This window comes from Cyrtonyx montezumae, unplaced genomic scaffold (assembly GCF_038088225.1).
Source record: "Cyrtonyx montezumae isolate F1298 unplaced genomic scaffold, pur_monq_1.0 scaffold_3, whole genome shotgun sequence".
Lineage (NCBI taxonomy): Eukaryota > Metazoa > Chordata > Aves > Galliformes > Odontophoridae > Cyrtonyx > Cyrtonyx montezumae.
In genome coordinates, this window is record NW_027072034.1 from 34096857 (window position 1) to 34117716 (window position 20860).

The 20860-nt window shown below is 43.9% G+C and overlaps 1 protein-coding gene across 3 annotated transcripts in view; it reads left to right on the plus strand.

Annotated features, from left to right (window-relative positions):
* The first annotated feature begins 14493 nt into the window (after positions 1 to 14493).
* The window catches only part of REV1 (REV1 DNA directed polymerase), a 54875-nt gene continuing 48508 nt past the window's right edge, over positions 14494 to 20860 (plus strand). For all 3 annotated transcript variants that reach the window (XM_065741173.1, XM_065741174.1, XM_065741175.1), the window contains exon 1: positions 14494 to 14689. The gene's annotated coding sequence lies outside the window, so the exon portion shown is untranslated. The remainder of the gene's footprint in view (positions 14690 to 20860) is intronic.

A 20860-nucleotide genomic window follows, 5' to 3' on the forward strand; every position in this document is an offset into this window, starting at 1 on the left:
CCCATCAACACACACATTCACTGATGGTTCCTGATGCCTACAGCTTTGTCCCATATAGAATCTTTCTCTCTCAGAATTATGTACTCCAGCACACTTGGCCAAAGCCAAAATGCTCTACTTTTAACATGACCATTTTGCACAATGGTACCTCCCAGCAGTTTTTTTCCTGCTCATTTGATTTCTGAGGGAGGTGGGAAGAGAGTTGGATGTTTCCCTGCTTCTTTCTGGAGAACTCAGCCTCTGACAGCAGAGCAGCTGCAGGCTGGATATCTCAGGGGCAGGCCATAAGGAATGACCTTCCCTAGAATGGCCCTCTACTTTGGCATCCAGCAACGTGTGCTTCCAATGCCCTGTAACCATCACACACCGAAGCACTCAAACTAGTCTTTGCTAGTGAGGACAGGGAGCATGTTTTAGCTACGAGCCCTGGCTTATGAAATATCACAGAACAAGCTGCCCAGAGAGGCTGTTGAGTCACTCCTGCCAGGGCAGACAGCAGGCCCAGTGCTACCTCTCAGTTCATCCACCTCTGCAGTTTGCTGGCAATCCTGCAAAACATTTCTGCATCATTTTACTTCTGACTTGTTCCAGAAAAACCTCTTCTTCTCAGTGAAATTCAAGGTCAGGAAAGAAGTCAGGCACCAGCGAGTCGGAGACCTGGAGGGCTCGTTACGATGATCGAGTCGTACTTCCCAGCAAAACACAGCCCATAACATTTCATCAGGGGATTCCTTAATCAAAGGCTAATAACTCGATGAAGAGAAGCCTAACCTTTTATTAAGGCACCCTATCTTGATTTAAAGATGCAAAGTAATGAAGAATTTTCCACATCTCTTGGACAGCTATTTGCTAAAAATACTGCCCCAGGGCTTCCATTCGAATGCTATCAAAGCTAATTGCAAAGCCAAACCATTAAAAGAAAAAATAAAAAGGAAAACTCAAAACCTGAAGATGGAATACATAGATGCATTGGAAGGGGAAAAAAAAAGAAAAAGAAAAAACATATAAAGGGAAACTTTGTATTCTGGGGGGTTTCTGGACTTAATTAGAGTACTGTGTGTATGGCAGTAGTGTTTGCTACTCAGAACAGGCTGTGGTTTCGTTTGTTAGGCAAGCCCACAGACAAAACACAAATGGGAACAGTGCAACAAGTGCTGCTGAAACCCAGGCATTGCTGTGGTCCTTTCACATTTGTACCATACTCACATTCACAACAGTGCGACTCTTCTTTGAAGTCAGAATATAAACAAGCAGAAACCAGCAGCATGTGTGGTGGATGTTTCTTTAAATGAAACCCAAGTTGCCCAACTGTCTGGATGGGGATTATTAGTTTGAAATCTCCTGTACTATAAGGAATTACAGACTGGCAGAGATGTGTTGTTACAGTGTCTCCTAGGACCACTTATGCACCTCCTGACAGGGTGAGTTCCTACTGATTTGATTTTCCGCAGTCATTTTTCAAACACAAGCATTACAAATCAGAAGCTAAGGTTGCATATGTCATGAACTCTGACTTGACAGCACATGTGCCTACATGTGGGTGTAAAACAGTTGACAACATAGTTCTAGAGAAATAGATATTCCTCTTTTCCTTCCTTCCTCCTTCCCTTTATCCCTATACCTACTCAGAAAGGTATTTCTCAGTCCCACAGTGTATGTGATTTACAAGTTCCACCAGGTAAAGCAGAGAGAACACTAAGCACAAAGAGTACACCTTATTGGAAAAGCAGCTAGGGAAGGGGTTCAAATCCTTGAAAAATTGCCTTGAGTCATAACCCCAGCCCTCTCACCACTACCCTGCTTCTCTAAAGGTATCAAAAGCAAGCTCTCGCAGCTACTGCCAGTTAAAGGTTTAGGCCTTAAATGTCACCTAAACTTGAAAGATATTGCATGGAGTGAAAGCTTCAAAAAGGTTCAGATGGAGCAGAAATAATTTGTTCTTGCTTCATCAGAACATACTTATTGACTAGGATGGAATTTAAGGGCTGAGGCTAAGATTCTATCATCTAGCTTGAGCTTTTATTTCCTTTTCATAAATGAAATATGGTAGACTTCGCTGCGTATCGAGTTAAAACACAGCAATAGAGGGGAATTTAAGCTTAAATTTAATGAGGTGTACACAAAAACTGTACTTTGTCTTGTCTTGCTGCTTTAGGTCACAGTCTCGCCAAATTCCCCATCCTCATCCACACAAAGCCACAAGAAGAGGATGAAGCTGTACTGTCAGTTTCCACAGCTAAGAAAGAGCTAGTTTGATAACCATCTCACAAAGCCTCTATCAAAGCATAAATAGAGGCCTTGAGAAGACAGAAGGCAGCTGGAACCCTGAAAGCAACCCAAAAATCACTTTTGATTATACCTTTTTTTTTTTGTGCACACGTTCTGAGAATTTTACACTAAAGAGAAGTGACCCAACTGGTTCTGCTTCTCCTGTTCAGCTGTTCTCTTTTCCCTTTGCCTCACAAGTGCCAATTTAAATCATGTGTCAGTCACAAGCGGCACATAATGAAAAGATGACATTCAGATTATGTTGCCTTTATTAAAGTAAAAAAAGAGGCTCCACTCACTACTGTCTTCCTCATTTTAAACGACATTGAGAATTGTTCACTATCTCCTTTACTCTCTCTTAAATTAAGTGGCCAGGTGCCTCCCAACATCTCTTCTGCACCTTTCTGAGTAAAGCAGGGGAAACAAATGCTTTGTGGATTTCAGCCCAAGGCATACAAACTCAGTGCTAAAATAAAATAAAATAAAATAAAGTAAAATAAAGTAAAATAAAGTAAAATAAAGTAAAATCAAGTAAAATAAAATAAAATAAAATAAAATAAAATAAAATAAAATAAAATAAAATAAAATAATAAAATAAAATAAAATAAAATAAAATAAAATAAAATAAAATAAAATAAAATAAAATAAAATAAAATAAAATAAAATAAAATAAAATAAAATAAAATAAAATAAAATGCAGTCTGCAACAACTGTGTGAGAAACATCTTCAGCTGCAATTCCAGATTACCCTGCATTGTTGCTCTTTGCTCATAAGTTCATAAGTTCATAGGTTCATAAGGTTCATAAGGACCTACAAGATCATCTAGTCCAACCATCCTCCTATCACTATCCCTACCCAACTACTAAATCAAATCCCTTAGCACCTCATCTAAACGCTTCTTGAACAGCGCTAAGGATGGTGCCTCAACCACCTCCCTAGGCAGGCCATTCCAGTGCCTGACCACTCTTTCAGAAAAGAAATGCTTCCTCAGGTCTAATCTAAATCTTCCCCGGTGCAACTTGTGGCCATTCCCTCTCGTCCTGTCGTTATTTATCAGGGAGAAGAGGCCCACTCCCTCCTCACCACAACCCCCCTTCAGGAAGTGGTAGAGTGCAATAAGGTCTCCTCTGAGCCTCCTCTTCTCCAGACTAAACAATCCCAGCTCCCTCAGCCGCTCCTCATAAGACTTGTGCTCCAGACCCCTCACCAGTTTTGTTGCCCTTCTCTGAACACGCTCCAGGGCCTCAATGTCCTTCTTGTAGTGAGGGGCCCAAAACTGAACACAGTACTCGAGGTGCGGCCGTACCAGAGCTGAGTACAGGGGGATGATCACCTCCCTGCTCCTGCTGGCTACACTATTTCTAATACAGGCCAGGATGCTGTTGGCCTTCTTGGCCACCTGGGCACACTGCCGGCTCATGTTGAGCCGAGCATCAACCAACACCCCCAGGTCCTTTTCCTCTCTACATTCTTCAAGCCATTCTGCCCCAAGCCTATAGCATTGCATGGGGTTATTATGGCCAAAGTGCAGGACCCGGCACTTGGTCTTATTGAACCTCATCCCATTGAGCTCAGCCCAGCTGTTCAGCCTATCCAAATCCCTCTGAAGGGCCTCCCTACCCTCAGGCAGTATCTTGGAGGTACTAACAGAAAACTAGATTTTAAGAATGGTCTGAATGACTACAAAGTAGTAGTAAGTAACTTTACAGGTCAGCACGGAAAAGTTCCCATCATACAGTCTGCACGGGCAGTGTCGGAAAAGCACATGAGAATGACAAAAACATGAAAGGAAAGTCATGAATAGTTTGAGGAGGGAATAAAAGCAGGCAGATAGCAAAAAGAAGCATTAAAAAGGCCGTTTTAAAATGCGGGTAAGGCCTTTCTTGACATGATAGGAAAAAAAAAAGAGAGTAAGGAAGGTGAGATAAGGTCAGGTTGCTGGATAATGCAGGCTGCCTGGGTAGCAAGATACCTGCCAAATGAAGTGAGACAACATGACTGTTAGAGATGCCAGAGAGGAGGTGGTTACAGAAATTAACGTCTGAAGTGAAGAGCTCAGCACCAACTGCCTAAACAACACTACAGACAGCTCTCGGAAGACATCTACTCAGGGTACGGCTGCAATCCAAACAGCTAACAAACTGTTCAGCTACTCAGTGAATGAGATGGAGAATAATGCAGTCCATCTTCTCCCACTATTCCAATCGGCGCTGAATTCTCATCAGTCCTTATCCCTCCCAAGCTCTAAAAGATCCTGCAGGAACAAGTGGAAGTCAGAGAGCAACAGTAAGAAAGCAAGGGGTGGAGGCAGAGGCAGGACCATAGGAGGAAGAGACTGAGAAGACTGAGGTTTGCTTAACTCTGAAAGAAGACATATAAGAAGAATCATGGTAAGATAAATTACCAAGTACACCATGGGAAGATGTATCAGACACTTCTATTTACCTTGCTGTATAATACAAGAATAAAGGAATGTTCAACGAAATGAAGACCTCATGCATTCAAAGGTGATCAAAGGAAATCTCCTCCACAAAATGTGTAATTGGACAGTGGAAGGTATCACCACAGGAAAGCATCAAGGTCAGGAATTTTGTAGGCTTCAAAGAAAGACTGGATCACAAGAACAGTCAGCCAGAACAATGATGCTAAACTTTGGAAGTATAAAGATGGGGCTTTGGAGTTTAAGCCAGTATCTGACTATAAAAATGAGGTTGCTAGAGGGGTAGATTATCCTACATCTGTCTCTGAGGTTGATGCCACAATGTACATTTGCTATGACTTTTGCACAAAGGATGTGCATTTGCTTGGTAGGCAGGTACAGTTTAGGAACTATACATGCTGAAACCAAATAAAAACAAACCCTGAAACAAGGCCTTTCCTGCCCTTCTGCATGTTCCACACTATAGTCTCATGTACTGTAATTGTGTACCACTCACTGGCCCAAGTGTTCCTGAAGCTGAAATGACCCTCAGCTAATGCACTGCAGTCAGAAGGAAATGATTTCTTCTTCTGCAGCAGTTTGTGAAGTTTCTGCTCTCTGCTCAGCACCACTTCCTTAATTTCCATAATCTCATAGAACTCAAGATGTTGTCTGGTAACTATACCGATCGTTACTATAATTTTAAGATCCCTTTAAGGACTCTTTGACCCCTTAAAATGAGCATCTTAACTTTGCCTCAGAACTGAAATCGCTGAAACCATTAGAGTTCAGTTGCTTTATAATACACCTTTCTCCAAACATAACCTTCCTGAGACAGTGACCCATGCTCCTTGCAGTATTCTAGCGAGGCCTAATAACCATCTTCCAGAGGACTGTATTGCCTCTTTCCTGGTGCATTATAGCTCATTGTTCCATCAGTTTAGTGTCTTGTTTGCCTTTTTTATTGCAGCTGTGCACTGAAGTGATGGTTTCTATGATTTTTTTCCACGGTAACCCCTTTCTCTCTCTGATCAGCGTGCTGAATATAACACCCATTCCTTACATTTGCTCTTTGTTCCCAGACTAATTACTTTTCATTTTCTATACTAAGCAGCATTTGCCATCTGCTGGCTCATCAACTAAATGATCCAAATCCCCTCTGAATCCGCTTGCATTGTTCTTTATCGCTTCTCTGTGCTTCCAGTCCAACCAGCGTTCAGCTGAGGCATGGGAGCAGAGGCACACAAATGCACAGGATCCTCTCACACCTTGGGCAGAGCATCCCTTCTGGATTTGTGGCTTGCTGCATTCAGGCAAAAATTAGGTTCACATACACTTCAGGAGGTTTGAGATAAAGTGTGGCATGGAGCCCAGGCGCTGTGCTGGAGATGGCATAAGGCAGTGCCTTACACCACAGGTCCCAAGGGTTGTGGGTGGGCTGCTGCCTCTTCCTGAGACCTCGGCTGGTGTGCTTGCACCAACATGCACATGCTCTGTTCTCCAGCTCACTGTTCTCACTACCTGCACTGGAAGGACAGGCACACAACACAGTCTTCCTCCTGCACCCTGTGCCATTTCTCTGTGTGTGTTCACACATGTGCACATGGGGAAAAGGAATAAGGAAAGATATAGGAACAAAACAAGACTTCACCTTGGGAAATCAGTACCTCAGGAGCCACAGGAAAAACAATACATTTCCTCTCACATCAAGAAGGCAGTTTCCAATATTCCAGCACTGAGAAATTGTTCTGAATCCATTTGTGCAATACTCCATGCATGGAAGAGCAGGGGTCAGCTGGGGACAGCTCTGAGCGCCAGTTGTGGCAGAGTAGTGTGGGATAAGTGCGGATGCTCTTAAAGCAGGGTTTTATGGGCAAGCATAATGCTGTGCTGATGCGTGTGCCACATGGCATTCTCTTGGAAACTCTTTTCTGCCTTAGTAACAGCCACCCTGGCTTGCTTGTCTATTGCCTTCACATCATTTTGTTGTTGTTTCAGGAAAAAATTGCCTGAGATCACCCAGACTGAGCAATCTTTCAGATGATCTTTTTTGGGCTTTCTCTAAAAGCACATCTGTACTTGAGGCATTATCAGTTGCCTAGCTAGGATTCACTCGGGTAAGGGAAGAACTGGACAACCTTTACACAGTGATTTAAATTAGGAGCAACAGAACGTGAATAAATCTTTAATAAATTACAAATATCATAGGGAATAACTTGTGCTGTGCCTTTCTTAGGCAGGAAAGCAGCAAACACGGCCTGATTAACTTGACCTTGGTTATAATCATGATTAGAGATATCACATTTTATCCCATGCTTCCCACACACTTAAGATCAGCTGGGATTCCAGGTGCTCAGTGTTTCTGAAAGACAACTTCTACCTTTATTTGAGCATAGAAAATCAGCATTCACCCCACACTACTCACACCCTCTTTTCTGCTAGGATAGGGTGGTAGGGAAGCAGTTTTGCTAATTCATGGTAGCATTCTGACACATTATTAATACATAAGTTAGAGGAGCTCATTGCAGGTATGGGTGGAAAGACTTTCCATAATCTTTCTCTTGGTCTTATGTCTCCAAGAAGAGAATGAAGCACCCACACATATTAAATTTAGTTTCATGTCTGAAGAATTTGCATTCCAGGGAAAAAAAGAAAAAAGAAAGAAAGAAGAGAGAAAAGCGATAGCCAAAATTCAGCCTTTTACATAAAAATTCTGCAATCTGATCTGGACCTGTTCTTATACATCATAGCAGTTGATTTGTGTGGCATGCAGCCTCATTAAACCGCCTGAAATTCATGAGCGCTATTTGAGCATGTGCCTGTGATCTTTTTTGATTCACCAGAACTTTTGAAAACCTCCTCTATTATGACATTTAGACACTGCCTGGCACTTCTAGCTTGCTTTTCCTTCTGCTAAATTTGCATCCACGGAAAGTAAAATAGAGCCCTTCCCTTTTTGTAAAATTTCTAATGTTCCCCCAATGCAAGTACCATTTTCCCTATTTCTCTCATCATCTGAAGCAACTAAGATTCTCTTCAGGAGTACTGTAGTAGAGCCTATACGCAAAACAAACAGGAAAAAAAGGTATCGATCAATCTCTTCCTACAGATCACAAGCATTCTTTGGATTTCCTATCTCTAGCCTCTGTACAAGACTTTTTCTTTTCTTGCAGTAGTAGCCAGTAGGTCAGTTGTTCACACCACTTTATCCTGCTGACACGCTGTCCTCTTTGCCCGTGTTAACATCCATTTTCTATTTGCTTATCTTTTCCTGAAGTGTTCTAGTAACTTTGTGTCTCCCTGTGACTCCACACTGGGCTGAAAGCCAAAGTAAGGTAGAACAACTCTCACATTTGAAGACATTTTTTCTCATTTCAGAATCGTTAATTTCTCCTACTGCATGTTTCCCATGCAGCCATCACATGCGATACTCAGATTAGTAGCAAAGATTTGCCTCATCCAGTTGTTTCTTTTCTCTCTACTCCTTTCCTTCCTGCACCTTCTGTTAATAAGACAGAGACAGGTTCTGATGCTGTAGTCAATCCATAATATGACACCATGTAAGAAAACCGATACGTGGGAGAATGCTAAAATGAGTAAGAAAGCAACTTTTATGAGTAAGATTCATTTTAGTTAATATTAAACATTGCAGAACATAGACCTTTACAAGTCACCCCAGGGTCTCTTTTTACTCAGTGGAGACTCAGTAGTACACTCAAAACTAGCCCAGGTAAAGGTATCTACATTAGAAGAAATCAATTCAGTCCTTCGTTTCTGGTTCCGATTGCATTGTCCGTGTCAGCATTCACTGAATTCACTGCATCCCCTTCACTGATGTCAATGGCATTTTTCAAAATGCACAATCCTGAGGTACCACAAGGCATATCATGCAAAAAAATGCCAGAATACATTCCTGTTTCCTATCTACTTCAGAATCTTTCCTGACTGTTAATTAGAGTTTGCAATATAATCTCTGCAACTTGATTTTTTGGATACAGAGCTCACTGACACAACAAAGGTATCCACTAATTTCCATCAGTGAAAAACAGAGCTCTTCTTTGGCTTTATAAAGGCCATAGAATAAACCCCTGCTATCTGTACAGAGAAAAGAGTGTATGTAAGCCTGTTCTAATGCTCTCAATAGCACCCTGATCACCATGAGGAAAAGCAAATCATACACAACCTTGGCAGCTCTAAGAGGAAGTAAAATTTATAGATTTCCTTATAACTGGGAAGTCAAACAATTCTGAAGAGAAGGAGGAAATTGAGCCCATGTAGAAACAGAAACAAAAAGAGAATTGGGGGTGACTGACCTGGTAACAGAATAATTCTTCCCCTACCTTAACACAAACAAGTTTAAAGCAGAGAACTATCATTTCAGAGAGTAAGAACCCTCCTCCTAGCTAACCAGTGAACAACCTAACAAGGTCTGCCAAATACAGCAGGGTTTCTACCTTCTTTGTCACTGCAAGGAGAGATCCATCCACCTTCCTGAATATGGAGATATCAAGGAGTTCAGTGAGAGACACAGTTTTAAGCTTCTTTATATTACTGTGATCCAAAATTCCCAGAATTCGTTATTTTGAACAGGCCCTCTCGTGTTGTAGCAAGCACCTGCTTTTGGCAAAACTCCCTAAGAGGGTTTGTATCCAACAAAGCTCCAAGATCAATTGGGAAGGATGAAGAGAAGTATAGAGCAACTGAAATCAACCCATCCCATCTTGTTTGGAGTGTAGATTCAGAACTTAAAACTGATAAGGCAATATGAGCCCAGAGAAACATGAAAAAAACATCAACAGCATAAAGGCATCCATATATATCTCTCTCTATATAAGTAGCATATTATTATCTAACAGTATCTTTGAGTACTGAGTCACAGTTTCAGATTCATGGAAAACTAGGCTGCAGGTGGCAATCCACTCATGTACATTTCCTTTTCACAGAATTCATTTTGCATTGAGAGAACTGCTGAAATGGAGATGCCAGAACACTATCAGGATGATGCAGAAATCTTTGCAGATGTGTGATTTTCATCTAAAATAAGTTCTACTTCTGCAGTGTCCTGGAGTACTTCAGAACAAAATTAGCTAAAATGTATTTTTATGTAAGTCTTCCCAGCTTCTAGAGCATATGTATCCCTGCTGTATGAGTGGAGGAGGACTCGAACATTCAGTTGTAACCACGTGACCGGCACTGAATAAACCCACACTTTGTGGATATGATGCATTGGTCCTCTCTGGTCACTTTAGCAGCATGTCGGTATGGCCACTAGGGTCCATCTAGATGAGGAGTTTCCACCCTCAGCAAGTTTCTTTCCCATCACTGTTTATAAATATTTCAAGTGTGGGAGTCAAGTGAATAGGGTCAGGCTCTTTCTGGTGGCATGCAGCCACAGAACAAGGGGTAAGAGGCACAAACTGAAACAGAGTAATTTCCATATGAACACTAGGAAGAACCTCTTTACTGCAAGAGTGATGGAGCAAAGGAATGGGCTGCCCAGATACACTGTTAGAGATACGTCTCCTTTGGAGATATTCAAGGCCTGACTGGATGGATACCTGCGTGACCTGCTGTAAGGAACCTATGTTAGCAGGGGATGGGCTTGATGATCTCCAGAGGATATCTCCACTTCATGATCTCTTCCAACCCTTGCAATTCTGTGATTCTGAGCTGGAAAAATGAAGCCATCAGAACAGGCTCATCTGCCAGCATTTCTGTTGGGAAGATAGGACACAGGAGAAATACCCATTGGTGACATCTTTTCGACCACTGGTTTTGTGGACAGCAGTAGTAACCTAAAAGCTATGCTGTGACATCATTAACAAAGTCACAGAATATTCCAAGTTGGAATAGACCCATAAGGATTATCAAGTCCAACTCCTGACTCCATACAGGACCACCCAAAAATCAGACAATACATCTGAGAGCATCATCCAGACACCTCTTGAACTTTGGCACGCTCAATGCCACCACCACGACCCTGAGGAGCCTCTTAATCCCCAGAACTCTTTGTGCTGGTTCTTTCCAACAGCCTTTCCAGGTTTGTTTTTCCTAACTGTTTTGCTTTCCACCATTTTTCAGCAAAACCTTTGTTACTGTTGTGCTAATGCCTTCTGTCCCAGGCCCTGCAGTCATTTCCCCTAATGCCAGGCTCATGTGCAGTCTGCTATTGCTCTCTCAGTAAGTTTTGATCCTACACTATCTTAGCCTTTCAGAACCTGGTCTTAGTAGCATGCACTGAAAGCAGTAACAAAAACAGACCATTTGTTACTGTAGGTTATCCTGCAGAGGTTTGTTTATTAATTTATTAATTTATTTAATTATTCTGTGATGTTTTAAAGCCATACAGGAGAGAAAGAGATTTCCATTTCTGGACAGAAACCTTTCCTAGCTTCTTTCACTCTTGGAAGAGCAAGAGGAGCTCTGCTGATTAATTACAGTTGTAACAAAACATATCTTCCTACTAAAAATATCTGACTGCATTGTGCTTTAGGAGCGATATGTCTTACGTAACATATTAACGCTGCAACCGAACGCTGCAGATCAGATTTTACAACAGCACTTTGCACTGCTTACCGTGAAACAAAAGGGACACGGCCGCAATAACCCCGCAGCTCTTACAAGTCAATATTCAGGGCACCGCTACGGCAGGGTGCGTTACTACAGCATTGCAGGGAATTTGTGAAACGTGTCTCCGTCATTCATAATTACCTCGAAGGAAGTATGTGCGCGTAGGCAGCTTTTTTAGGAGCGGGACCGGGGGCTTTCCACAGCGGGACCCGCGGAAGGAGGCGGGACGACGCAGCGCGCTGCAGCCCCGGCGCGGCTCCACACGGTGTCAGCAGCGGGCAGCGCGCCGCCGGGCCCCCCCGCGTCCCCTTACCGGGCCCTGCGGAGCCGCGGCCGCGTCCCGGGGCGGTGCCGCCGCCGGCGTTGTGCCCGCCCCGCGGGGCTCGGCCTCGGGGCGCAGCCCGCAATGCAGCGCGGCCCGGCCGCGAGCGGGTCTCTGGCAGGTCTGGGTCGCTCTGCAGTGCCCCCCCCCCCCCCCCTCCCCCCATCCTCAAGGGAAATGCAGAGAGCAGCAACTGGTTATCCTGGGAAATACGTGAGAGCAGAATCATAGAATCACACAGTTTGGAAAGGAGCTTCCAAGATCATTAAATCCAACCAAACCATACTACCCCAACTCTAACAGCCCACTGCTAAGTCATGTCCCTGGGCACCACATCCAGGTGGTTTTTAAACACATTCAGGGATGGTGACTCAACCACCTCCCTGTGGAGCCTATTCCAGTGCTTAACAACCCTTTCTGTAAAGAAGTTTTTCCTGATATCCAACCTAAACCTCCCCTGGCACAGCTTGAGGCCGTTTCCCCTTGTCCTGTAACCTGTCACCAGTGAGAAGAGACCAACCCCACTCTTGCTGCAATCACCTTTCAGGTATTTGAAGAGAGCAATAAGGTCTCCCCTCAGCCTCCTCTTCTAAACAGCCCCAATTCCTTCAGTCGCTCCTTGTAGGGCACATTCTCCAGGCCCTCCACAAGCCTTGTTGCCCTTCTTTGGACCTGCTCCAGCACCTCAGTATCCTACACACAGAAATATCAAGACAAGGACGAGCCTTCAGCTAGTGCTTTACAGCCTTTAGTGACAAGGAGAGCCCCAGAGTTCTCTGTATTTATGACAACAGCCTTCAGAGGCCACAACACCCATGGTCACTGCTAGGTCACGTCTCCCTTTGTTAGGCCACAAAGTAGCATGACATAGAACCTCCTGTATTTCACCTGAAATTCCTTTGTGGTGAAGTGTCTGAAATTACATCAGAGTTACTTTCGGGGTTTTGTTGTTGTTGTTGTTTGTTTTTGTATGTGGAGCAGTAAGCAGAAAGCAGGATAGATGTGTACAAGCTGCTTACCAATGCTTACCACATGAGATGCTTCAACTAGGAGCACAGACTCATTGAAGAGGCCTGTCAACGCAGTGCCTCTCCCCCCAGCCCCAGATTTGATTCCAAACTTGGTGAAAACAGCAAGAACAATTTTACTGAAGTGAGCACTCTGTGAGCCAGGCTGTACTTGTAAATATTTACACAATGAATAAGCATATGACCCTGTTCCAAATCGGGCTACCATAACTCGATGTGTTTTTATGTCAGTTTAGGAGCCTGCTGGTACAGATGCATTCCAAAGAGAGAACTTCCTCAGGTACAGAAGAAAATCACTACTGTTAACACTTGTCCCTTTACCTAAGCTTTCATACTTTTATCTTCTTAATAACTTTTTCTTCTTAATTTTACTAATCACATGCATATTTGCTGAAATACTGTATGGTCTCTTCAGTCTCTTGCACTGTTAACTCCTATCCTAGCTTTACTTTACAACACAAAATTGTTGTCCCCACATGCCTCTCTAAATAATTGTTGGTTCCTCTTATAATTTGCTTATATGCCAGATTCTATTTAAAAATAAAATATAATCATTGACTAACCATTTTAAAGCTGTTCTTACTAACCTAAATTAATCCCTGTTCTACTTGTCTTTCTGCCTTTCTGCTCCTCAACTGCCCCCTGGAGAAATAGCTCTGGAAGGAAAAAGTAATGCACGCATCCAATCACACAGTGCTTCTAACAGTTTGCTCCAGACTGGCAGCGGCTGATGTTGGTCTCAGCAAAAACAGAAAATGCTGGCCCAGTGAAATGGACGAACTTTAAATAATATATCCTTTCTGAGCTAAGTATCTTTCAAAAACATTGATTTGGGTACATAATATGAGTTCTGATCAAAATTAAACAGAAAATGGCCAGCCACAATGCCTGTGAAATTTGAGAGGTTAAAGCTAGTCAAAACTCTAGTTAGCACTTCCACCTGGCAGATGCTGAGCATGAGTTTCGTTGAAATTCTAAGTGAAAACCCAAATATTTTGCTTTTCTTTTTCATGAAAAAGGTAATTTTCCTTAAATATATTTCTAAGTGAAATGAGGAATCCACACCTCAGCTAAAGTACCTGATTGTCAACAGACTTCAGTAAGACCTGAATGTGACTTTTTTCCTTATCCCCTCTGGATACCTTGATCAGTATGAAGTAGCTATGGAGAAAAAGAAAACAAAGGTCTTTGTTCCCTCACACAGAGCAGGGCATTTAAATACTTGGAATCATAACTTTTTCCGCAACACAGAACAACTGTTTCTCTGGCCTGACAGTAAAGGTGGAAGGTTACAGGTAAGGACTTCTGTTAGAGTGACTTGTATGCCCTTATCCTTGAAGCTGAGTCCATGTTCCCACATGACAGTAACGCCTGCTTTCCTATACAAGGTTCACCCCATCCCCTATAATTGATCTTTCCTTCCTCCTTAGCATATGTCACAGTAGCTTCAGCACTCTCCCACGAGGCGTAACATGGGAACAGCTTGGAGAAGGGCCCACATGGCCTGACATGAGTGGCACAAGCAAGTGCCAGCCAGTCATAGAAAGCCCGACAAGTTGGGCTTGGGGTTATTTGGTTTTGGGGTTATTTGGTCTGGAGGGGGCGCCCCAACCCCGCGTCTTCCGCATCCCATCCGAGCGGAGGGAGGCGGAGAGGCGCGGGAGCGGCGCGCTCCGCCCCTCCCCGCCGTCACGTGTTCGGCTGCCGGCGCTCCCGCGCCTTCCTCGGCGTTGGCGTTGCGCCGGGTGCCGGCCGGCAGGGGGCGCTCCGTCGGAGGGCTGGGCGGGGTGGGGGCGAGCCGGCCCGCCCGGCGCGCGCCGCTTGTTGACCGAGCGGCGGTTGGTGGCGCGAGGCTCTCTCGTGACGCGCTCGCAGGAAGGGCGGGGGGAGGAGGGGCCGCCGCCGGGGACACCGAGAGGGGGAGGAGGGGAAGGAAGGAAGAGAGCGAGCAAGCGAGCGCGGCCGGGCTGAGCGAGGCGGGGAAGGCGGCGGTCGCGTGCGCCCGTGCCGCGATGTGAAGCCCCGGCGAGGCAGGCGGAGGTGGCGGCGCCCGGGAATGCTCGTCTGGGACGCGGCGGAAGGTGAGCGAGCGAGCGAGCGGCGGACGGCCGCCTCCCTTTCCCCCTCCGCGGCTCGGCGTTGCGGGGCCCGCGGCCTCAGCCCCGCCCTGGGCCCGCGGCCTGGGCCCGTCCCCGCTCCTCGGCGGCGGGAAGAGGGGGGTTATGTAACCGCCGGCGAAGGGGCGGGCGTTGGGCGGGGGGAGGGGGCGCGCGGGTCGCAACTTGGCGGGGGTGTGCCCCCCCCTCCCCCGGCTCCCCTGCGGCGGCCCCGGCCCCGCACCTGTGCGCCCGAGCCCGGCTGGCACATGGGGCCCGGCCGCAGACACAACACGGGGCTGCAGGGACGCCGCCGGCGCAGGGGTCATTGCAGGGAAATAGGTGGTGCCGGGGGATGGGAGGGCCGGCCCGAGCTTTGGCGCAGCCCCGTGCTCCCGCACGCAGCGCTGCGAGTTGTATTTGCTGAGCAATAGCGTGGAGACACGGCTCGTGCCTACCGACTGCGAGGGCAGGAGTGAGCCCTGCCGCCGCTTCCCCCGTTCGTGTCGTGCCGCTCGGCGTCGGCTTGACCCGCGGTGCTGAGCTCCCCCGGTGGGAGACGCACCGTAACCGGGCGGAGAGCCTGGGAGCAGACGGATAATATCGCCGGCACGTGATTGTTTTGGGTAGAAAACCTTGCGTTGCGTGCTGCGATATTCCATTATTTCTGGCGCTTTCAAATCGAGGTCGGCCTTCAAGACGTCAGGCCTGCAAATGCTCCAGTTACGTTAATGGGAGCTTTTTTGCCGTGATGTTGATGGTGCATCATGATTTAAAGTCCAGATCCGATCTCTAATTTAGACATAACGCAGAGGAGTGAAACCGTCGGATCGTAACTGCACAAGCTGAATTCTTTCATTTATGTGCTGTTGTTGCTCTGATAGAACACTTTTATCCTAATCGCCATTAGCTGTAAGAGATTATACTTAAATTTCATTTCTGGACTAGTTCCATATTATTAAGGTTCATGACATTTAACGGAGGAATCCAAATCTCTTGACAGATTCTTTCTTTGCTGTCTCGTCAGTAGCGTGTACTGTAGCGTACTCATCCCCTCCGTAATTGTCTTTCAGTCAATCCAGTTCTCCCACTGGACAGTGTACCAAATCCCTGTTAGTAAATAATCCCAAACTGTCAGACTGGAGGTCATTGCTAGGACAGAAGAGCCTCAGCGCAGACATCTGCCTTGTGGCTTACCATTGTTTAACTACTTGAAGGTAGATTATTTTAAAACTAAAATGGTGATAGCAAACAAACAAATGCAAACCATATTTCAGGCATCTAAAGTAAACTCTGATTGTACGTATTTCTGTGTACAGACAGTATGCATGTCTCCACGCTGGTTGCCACTGCAGTGGTATCTCCAGGCCATCCCTCTGGCACTGTGTATGTACTCTCATGAGTCACAGCCTGGTGTGATGCAGTGTCTTGTTGCTGGGTGCTGAGCCTGATGAGCCTTTTCACATGCCTTGACTGGGATGTCTGCTCCAAAGAAGCCTCATGAAAATTGTCGTTTTTTCTACCATTCCTTTCAGCTACTGGAGAGGGAAAAAAAAAAAAAAAACCAAACAAACCGGAATCAAATACAAAACCTGGTTTTGTGTATGCAGGGAAAATGATCTGATTATGCAGTTTTTAATAAATCAGTTGTTTGGGACAAGTAGGGAAAGAATAACTTACCTGACCTTACCCATGTGCTTTCCCCACTTAATCTGTTAGCTATTGTTTATTTTATGAAGAATGATTTTTATATTAAACATCTTTCCGTTTTAATTAAAGGTGTATATTATTATCTCTGAGATCTTTGTCAGCTCTTCGCAGTTTGTTTGCCTGGTATAGCTGTAACAAGGGAGCTAAATAACCGAATGTTGAAACCCTCCTCCAGGAATACAGTGTAGATTAATTTAATGATAGTGGCATGTGTTTACCTAAGCGTAGCAAAACTAAGAAGAATTGGAAGCAAATAGAAATGAGAGTGGCCACGTAGTTATAAAGAATGTTATAAGTTAAGAAGCAGATCTAAGTGGAGCGCGAGGAACAGGTGAGGAATTCTCAAACATGTGGTTTAATTGTGGAAATGGCTTTTTCTTTTAAAAGGCAAATTTTTCTAAAGCTTCTCCCTGAGAGCAGCCTTCTGCTTTGTTGTGGAAACCAGACAACAGTTCAGTTGGAGACACAAACATTTTTAGGGAGAAGGACTTCTCACATCTGTGGTCTCTCTGTTTCTCATGGACTAACTAGTGCTTGTGAGATAGTAATGAGAATTAGGAAACCCTTCATAATTCTTCATTCTCAGTGGAGAGATGAGTATGCAGAACAGCTTTAAATTCTGAACAGTAATGATAACTTCAGTTCCTCTTCTTTGTCTTGTCCAAACTAACTGAAACTGTTGTAGTTTCAGTTAGTTTCAATTTCAACTTAAGGAAATCAATGTTCTTACCTCCTTACTTGGTTTGCTTGCAACTCATAAAGACCTTTTCAGTTTCTTGATTTATAAAAGAAAGTAGTCCTGAAAAACAGATACTTTAGCTCAGGTGCTGTGCAGAGCTGTTCTCATAAATGCAGGCGGACTGGTTTCATTGCCAAAATCTGAAGTCAGTACTGATGCTGCATGGAGTAGGGTTGAGATCTGCTCTAAGGGTTTTCTTTTCTTAGAGACTGGCAGTCTTCTGGCAAGACATGTGGTAGGTTTTGGCAGTGCTGGGGACTGTTACTAGCATTTCTGGTCAGCTGCCAGTTGTCAGTGACTCTTCAGAGTAAAAGAAAGTTCAGTTTGCTGTGTTTGTGACATCTTCCCTCTGAGGTGATTCTCATCAGCTGTTAGGCCAGGGCATGATGAGTAAGCATCTCAGACAAAAGGTTGTTCTCCACTGAGATCAATTTGGAAACCTAGGAGCTGATGGTGTTTAAAGGAAGTCGTGAAATAAGTGATCATTCTGACAGGTAGGAAAGCCCACAGCCCTGGGTTGTGATGAGTGCAGATGAAATGTATTTTACCACTGCGCGTTTTTTAATGCGACTCTCAGTTCTGCTGAAGGAATGAGATAGTGGTTTGTAGTAAAAGGATACTGTGTGGGTTTCTGAGTCTGCCTTTTGTTTTAAAGAAACATGAGATCACTAGGGAACTGGGGCTTTTCTATTTCCTAGATTTCTTGAAATAGCGTTTTTTTGGTAAGCTGTTAAAGCAGTCCTCTGATAAAACAGTCAGAGCAGTAGAGAGGTAAAGAATTTTCATTCTAATTTCTTGTTGATCAGGATCTTGAAGTAATGTGTTGCCTCTCCATAATAATTCCTGTAGTTTTTATGTTGATTTTCAACGTTCTGAGTTCTACAGACCTCATGCTTGCCTGAGGAAGGCCATATTTGCTCTGTGGCCTTTTTGTATTGATCTGTCTCTAAGTAGGAGTGGTAACGTTGTTTCAATGTCAGATGCACTGAAAATACAACTTAAAGCTACTTTGTGCGAAGAATGTAACTGGTTTTGAGTTTTGTGCAGGGATCCTGAAGAATTAGAGCTTTTTGTTTTCTCCTACTAACTGTTTTTCCAAGAAAATACTGAATATCTGTTTCAGCTGAATCTAAGAGGAAACTTGAGAATATGTTGGATCAGATGAAAAGTTTGTCTTAGCCTGTACTGTGCCTAGAAGTTGCAAATAGTGGATACCAAGGTAAGAATCAAGAGACAACCATACTGAATCTATTCCAATTCACCTGCAGCGAGCAGGGACACCACAGCTAGATCAGGTTGCCCAGGCCTGATGTAGCCTCGCCTTGTAAGTCTCCTGGGACAAGGCATCCACCACAACAGTAGGTAACCTGTGCCAGTGCCTCACCACCCTCACTGTAAAATACTTTTTCCTTATATCTAAGCTAAATCTGCGTTCCCTGAGCTTGGAGCCATTTTCCCTTGTTCTATACCACAGATCCTGCTGAAGAGTCTGTCTCCCTCCTGTAGCTCCTCTCTATTTTTATATATTTTTTTATATATTAAATAAAGCTTTGGTAGCTTTTTATTCACTTGATTTGTTCAACCCACGTACATCCTTGGTGTCCTGTGTCAGATAACGCACAAGTAAACAAGGCAATGGATTAAAAAATGTTTTCATTTTGTTTTGATCTTTCCACTTACAAGTTTCATCTAATTCCTGCTAGTTGTGTTGGTCTGAGTGGATGATAGAAGTAATGTCTATGGACTGAGGAATGACCTAGAAACTTGGAGGCTAAGTATAGAAGACACATCTTGTGAAGATTGCATTTCACAAACATTTTGCTGCTTTGAGAGTTTTAGAGGTAAATCCAGTAAAAATATACATATATCAGAATCAGAAAATCTACCTGTTTAATTACTGACTATAGTCAATACTTTTGCTAGCAAGGTTACTTTATTTCCTGAGTTTTGCTACTTTACATGTTTAGTGGCACCCATGTGTGTGTAGAGAGACGGTCCTTCTTAGTATCTGGCATCACATACCACTTGAGCCTGACAAAGTGGATGTCTTATCTCTCTTTTTCCCTGAAGAGCCCAGCCTGCTCAGCATCTGCTCAGTGTACACTGATAACACTGAGTTCAGCAGAAAGCACAACTGCCCTGGGCGTTTCTGCTAGAAAATAATTCATGGAGAAGAAATGGACCCTTCTCATTACCATAGTTAGAGCATTGGTCCAGAGTGCAGATTAGTTTTTATGCTGCTACTACTATTGCTGAAGTGGTTAATTGAGATGCTGGATAAATCAGGGGATCAGCAGAAAGTCAAGTTTAACGTGCTTTTGTGCACTCATACCTGCGTGTATGGAAAAACACATCTGTGTGTATGCATGAATATCCAAGCAAATACATAAAATCAATCAAAACTCCTATCTCTTTCAAGGTGATTTCATCAGTGTGCTTCCTTCATGCCTAGGGGATCTGGGAGATATGAAGATGGTGCATGTCAGAAGTTTTCTCCAGAACAGTTCCTCTGAATTCATTGTTAAAGATTTTAGAGTATCTACAGGTTCCTTGTTTTGGTCACTTAAAAATTCTACCCGCTTTTTAATCTATTCAGTAACACTTACACCTCTACTTACCCATTTTTCCTGCTTTGTCCAGTTTTTCTTCAACTTTCCAGATGCTCCTTCTTGTTGTGCTTAGAAAGCCTTAAATCACTCAGTATCAGCAACTCATTACATGGGATAAAGGATCTTTGTTTACTTGAGCTGCTTGCTAGCTGCTTTACCTGCACTTCAGCATAGGCTTCATGTGTAAGATACGAGTTGTGGGACTGGACCTTGTCAGGCTGAGGTATGCCCAAATTTTCACTTCGTAAGCAAGTGTTATTGATTTATTCAGTTAAACAAAAGAACAACCAGGTCACCCTTTCTTTTCAGAGAAAAGCACAGTTCTCTACTCATTAATACATGAGCAGCTAGACTTACATGACTTGAAGGAAAAATACCCAACTCATGTATTCATCTCACTTATTCTTTCAGATACTTGCTGAAGTCCAGGAGAGAAAGAAAATTTCCTTTTTGTTTCATTTATGGTCTGTTCAGTGTATTGCTATTGAGAATCCTAATCCTGTAGTGGTTTCTTGTCCTGATTTGACTTAATGATTTTATTCTAGAATCTAGGCACTTAGAAGCCAGCATAATGATTGTGAGTATGCTATGTCTTCTTGGGGACATTCCTATGCCCCAAAAGAATATGAGTACGTAAAAGAAATAATGAAGCTGGTTGCTGACATCTGAGATTTGCCAGCATATTGCAGTAATAAGACTATTTGAACTAAGCAGTGAATTGAGTTACATGGTTAAATATATCGACAGTTTATGAGGAGGAGCCACTTGTTACTGAGGAACTCTAGGGGAAGTATTAGCAAACAATGCAGAAATGCTGAAACAGGGGACAGTCTTCTGTGAGCAGAAGAAAATTTCAACCAAGCTAAACCACTACTTGTGACAAGCTCTAAATGGACTGGAGCTGCTACTGAGTGTTATTCATAGAGGGGAATGAGCCATTGACAGTTGGTCTCAAATTGAATCTGGCTTGATATTTTTCAGAGAACCAACCATCTCAAATGCCATGTATAAAAGCAAAAAGACTCTCTTGTTGAAAACAGATTGCTCAAAGCTAGTGCAGACTGTGCAATGATGTACCATCTTACACTAGGACAGCAA